Below are 5483 nucleotides of genomic sequence, written 5' to 3' on the forward strand. Positions count from 1 at the left end.
AGAATATCTCTTTGGGTTTGAGACTTTAGTCTTTGCAACTTTAGAGATCTTATCTATTCACGAACAGCTTGTAACACTCCAAAGAGAAAGGAAAACTTGAAATCGCATCATATGACCCCTTTAAAGGTAAGATTAAACGATTATAGATGTTTGATATGACTTTTGCTTTGGGTTAGTTTTGACAAATTGAAAGATGTCATATGTCAATTTTTTTTTTTTTAATATTACTGTTTGTTTTAATGCTGTAGTCTTTTTAGACATTTATTTATAATGCAATATACGTTTATTTATTTATTTAAAATGACTTTCAATATATTCTCTCTCTCTCTCTCTCTCTCTCTCTCTATATATATATATATATATATATTAGTACATTTCATTAACATGGTCTGATCTATTTTCTTTCATATTAACTTCACTATAATATGTATTTTTTTGTGAGGCTCATTCCAATAGTTTATTTGTACACATTAAAAACAGCAGCCTCTGGACAGCGTCCCCTGCAGTGTGAGTTCAGTCTGAAAACATGCATCATATCCTTTTACGCATTTCTTGCCATATTTCTGGATACATCATATAAAATGGAGAATCAGATCAGTGTTACATCACCACACCTCTGTTTTGTACTTCAGCTTTTTTAAGGATTCGTCTACTGCAGAACACTGTCCAGATAACTTGGACAGGGTCTCTGCATATAGTCAGAAGGGGGTTGGGGCTCTGATTGTTAAGAGATTGCACAACTGTGAGAGCGAAGAATGTGGTGGCCCTTGGGACTTAGAAATATTTCAGCTGCAGTCTAGAGGTGGGAGCAGAGACCTTCGCAGTTTCTTCACTTCACCAAAAGCAGTGTGTGGAACTGTGTCATGATAAATACTATGATTAACTGCAAATCACTGGATTTAGCTTTTGTTACACTGCATATATAGTTTTGTAGGACTATTTATGGATAAAAACAGAAAGCATGAGAACTTTTTATTAAACTTTTACCCCAAGTGACTCTCTCTGATTGAACTCACAATATGATAGTGAGATCGTAAGAACTGAACAGAAACACAGTAACAGTATGTGGAGACAAATCTATATTTTATCACCTTAACAATAGGGTTTAAAGCTGAGGGGAAATTATGTTGGGGTAAGTTGTCACAATGGAACCTGCCATTAAATAGCATATTTATAGGCTTTTCATCCAATTTTAAACAGTAAAACAATGTAAAGTGTCCAACCATGTGACAACCAACATTATTTTAGTATTATTTATATAGTGCTGCTGTATAGTGTGGTATTATTGCTTTGTATTATTTCTGTAATTCTTAAATTTTAATGAAAATCATTCATTAGCTTTTATTTTTACATTTTCTGTTTTAATTTTACTTACATTTTTAGTAACTTTGGTATGTGCTTTTGTAATTTTATTAGTTGTTATTCTTTTTAAATTTTACTAGTTTTTATTTCATATATATATATATATATATATATTATATTTTATTTACAGTTAGTATTATTGCATTATATTTATAAATTTTTTGAATATTTTTTAAATTAATCACAATAAAATCATTTTATTATTCTTAATGTTTTTCGTCTAATATTTATATTTCATTTTGTTTTATTTTATTTTAGCGTAATTTCTTTTAACATTTTTAGTTTAGTTTTAGTAAATGATAATTGCCATGGTGATAACTTTATGAAATGTTTATTTTTATGAAAAATACCCTTGTCCTGGGACCGCAGTTCAATCTTTCAGTTAAAAACCAACCAAATAAATAAATAAATCATTCATTAGATACTATTGTACTTAACATTTTGAACTTTTTAATTATTTGATTAAATTTTTTTTAAATTTATTATTCCATTTTATAAATCAACATATAAACAAACCACACATTTTCTTTGGAGGCTGACTGCCTGGACTTTTGACTCAAAACCTTATACAGTTGCTGAGATTGAGCCTTTGTGGCAACTCTCCCATCCTCTCCTCTATGGAGAATGTTTGTTACTGACTAGCATCCTATTTGTTTTCATACGAAAAAAACAACAATTACAACACCAGTCCCAATTCCGCCGGATAACAGCATCTTTAGTTACGTATGCTGGCGTTATAATAATAACAACTGTGTGTGAGCTCGCGCGCGTGTGTGTGTGTGTGCGGTAATTGTGTCCATGCGCGAGACTACAGAGGAGGGAGGAGAGACCGAGAACGGGAGAAGGGCCGCCATTATTGGGAAGCCGAAAAAAACACATTAACACACAGATTAACACACGCTCCGTCACTGGATTTCGCCTTTATGCTGGGAGAAGTCCTTTTTTTCCCCGCTGGAGACTTGCGCTGTTCCGCACAGACCGCGTGTTGACGGCTGAAATGTGTGATAAACATGGACAACTCGAGATGTTTTGGACACAACAAAGGAAATTATAAGTGCTCAAAAACAACGTGGTGAACCCAAGGGAAGACACAACGATACAAAGCTGGTTTTCCCTCTCTCTCTCCTTCAACGCCCCCTCCTTTCCAACAAGAAACAGTGATCTGATATTCCAGTCTGGTTTTTGCTCGATGCTTTTTGTCTTTTGTGCTGCGTTTGGGAAGAGAACCACAAATCAGATTGTTGAAAACTTTCAGAATACAACCAGTCATTGAAAGAAGAGATTGTATTGCGATCGGACAGCTGCAGAAGCGAAACGCCGATGTTTATGGGACTACTGCTGGACCATTATTATTGTTATTCCTCATCTTGATGAATTTCTGAGCCGGTTACTGCTGCTGCAGATAAAGGAGTGAAAGAGAAGAGAGAGGGAGGCATGCTGTGGTATGCGCCAGTCTTTTTCTTTTCCTTCATCTGCATTTCTTAAATCCATGGGATCCTGTAAGCAAACTGGTTTGCGGCTATGCAAACTTGAGATATTTATTGAGGGGAAACTAGAGGGGCGTATGTAGATTTGTTATTCTATTTAACTAAAACTGGTTTCCATGTGATATTTTGTGACTGGTTTCATATCCCTTCACCTAGATCAGGAGTTTGTTACATCTTTGCCTTTAAACGTGTTCTCATACAGCTGTCAGGCAGTATGTGGCAAATGAATGGTTTCAGAATGGTTTCTTTATGCTTTACATCTTTTAAAATAATTTCTGGTAAATTGGTTTATGACAACCAAAGCCAGTAAAATCATAATCGTTGCTGGGTTTTGTGTAAACTGAGATGGGTGAACGATTGTCTGGGCATCACCCAAATAAAGCACTTACGCTTTGCCACAGATCTGATAAAGTGGTTTATATCAATATTCAGAGTTTGATTATATTCTGTTTATGTAAGACTCATGTAAACATTAGAATGAATGACGTAACTGGATTACGCCAAAATTCCGGTTAATTAAACAGAATTTTGAGTCACTTATTCAGAATATCCAACAAATTCTTCACATCCACAGAAACGTATTTTTGGGTAATATCACTTTTTGTTTTTGTTTTGTTAAATCTTTTTTTTGTTATTGAAATATTGAATTAATTTGTTACTGTCTAAAATGACTATAATAGTAAATGACCTGGGAAAAATTTTCATAAAAGAATGCGCTTGACTTGATTTGGATTATGAAGATTACATTATAAATACCTTTTTCAGAATAAAGCGTTGACCAAAATAGCCTAGACCTTAATCAGAAAATGTTGTGCATGGCTATTATTAATCTTGAGCCTTTTTGGAACATTGCTTTTGACGTATGGCAGTATAGTCCAGTTGTTCTCTGATTTTAACATTGTGCCTTTGGTCCTAAATGACATTTTTGTGTTACAGAGAGAAAAGAATACTGTTTGTTTAGGACGGTTTGACTTTGGTTGAATAATCCTCTAGCTGGTGACGTTCCAAAAACAGCTTTTCATAAAAAGCAGTGCGAATCGGATATGTTCATTTATGTCATATATATCGTTGTGGGCTGAAGTTACATCAAAATTGAGTAAGATGCAACCCACTCAGACCCCTATGTTTTCGGACCCCAGATGTTACAGTGTTTTGCAGTAGGAACTAGCAAATTCCAATATTGTAAGGCAATTAATTGGCCTATATTCAGTGCTTGAAGATTAATTAAGTGCTGGCTGATTAATAGATGTAGTTTAAGAAGTAGAAGTAGCTGATTAATCTTTGATATTTATTAAAATTCTTATAGTGAATTTGAGTTAATATTGTCTAAAATAATGCTGCTTGCATTATTTATAATTGGCCTGTGCGGATGTCAGAATTACTAAATATCCTATTAATAAGTATTCTATTAATTGACCTGGCTGATATATTGATATCAGTACACATGATACACTTACCAATCCTTTTTCAGATTATTATTTGTCTAGCTGTTGTAAATTCCTGCCTAGATTTTATCTGGCACAGTCCACGTTGATTTAAATATTTCAAATTGGTGTTTGTGTGCTTGATGACTGCTGTTCTACTGCTCAACATCAGATGTGCAATACATTAGACTGTGGTCCTTTGCTGAAACCTTTTAGTGATGTGTTGACTTCCTGTATTCAGGGGCATCAGTTTTAACCCGCCTTGGCAACGTTATATCAATTGAATCATACTGATATTTCTTCAGGGAAGACTTGATGCAGCTTGGAAGATACACAAGAATATCAGCGAGTGTGCAAGTCAGACGGTGAGGAATTTGTTGACGATTGAGTAAAAATGAGTCGGTATTCTTCAGATAAAGTCATGCAGATGAAAGTTCAGCAAATCAGGAATGAACGATAAGGGTTGGAATGTCTGTTCAGTCAAACTCTGGGGCCATTTCCCATCGGACTATTGGCAGAAAAACTCATTTCAGTTATTATTTGGCACTTTTACAGGACATTTAAAGGGATAGTTCACCCTAAAATGAAAATGCTGTCATCATTTACTCTAGTGATGGGAAGTTCGGATCATTTTACCGACTCGGACCTTTGAGTCTCGTTCAGCAAAATGAACGAATCTTTTTTCGAGTCATTTCGTTCATTTCGTTCATTTTAGCAAAATATAATTAAAATGTTACGTGTTACTTCCCTAAACTAATTTACTCACCATCATGTCATTCCAAACCTGACTTTCTTTCATCTGTGAAACACAAAAGGTGATATTTCAACACACTCCAAATGCCATTCGTAACTCTTTTACATTTTTACATTTTCAGTCTGTTTGAGCCCAACTGACAGTTACATTTAGAGGTGCATGGGCCTTCATGCTTTTTTTCTAAAAAATTATACATACGATACAAATTACTTTGTACGAAATCGCCATCTCCAAGTTACGTTTTCTCATGACAGGGCTCGCAAAATCGCTAGCCCGACGTCCCGGGGCTACTGTGTTTTGATTCGCGTTGTTCTCTCGCTTGTAGGGGTGAAACGGATCATAGTTTATCATTTACACGTGTTTCTAAGTCTTACCAATTTAAACATTCAAGCGTTTTAAACCATTCATGCGCATGAAGAATTCAGTTCGGCGCGCGCGCGCACACGCTCAAAGCGC

The 5483-nt window shown here is 35.0% G+C and overlaps 1 protein-coding gene across 2 annotated transcripts in view; it reads left to right on the forward strand.

Moving 5' to 3' along the window:
- Positions 1 to 2137: 2137 nt before the first annotated feature.
- LOC107726507 (rho GTPase-activating protein 35-like) overlaps positions 2138 to 5483 on the forward strand; it is a 90954-nt gene continuing 87608 nt past the window's right edge. For both annotated transcript variants that reach the window (XM_016536117.1, XM_016536118.1), the window contains exon 1: positions 2138 to 2804. The gene's annotated coding sequence lies outside the window, so the exon portion shown is untranslated. The remainder of the gene's footprint in view (positions 2805 to 5483) is intronic.

Source organism: Sinocyclocheilus rhinocerous, unplaced genomic scaffold, assembly GCF_001515625.1.
Source record: "Sinocyclocheilus rhinocerous isolate Xijiao unplaced genomic scaffold, SAMN03320098_v1.1 scaffold2985, whole genome shotgun sequence".
Lineage (NCBI taxonomy): Eukaryota > Metazoa > Chordata > Actinopteri > Cypriniformes > Cyprinidae > Sinocyclocheilus > Sinocyclocheilus rhinocerous.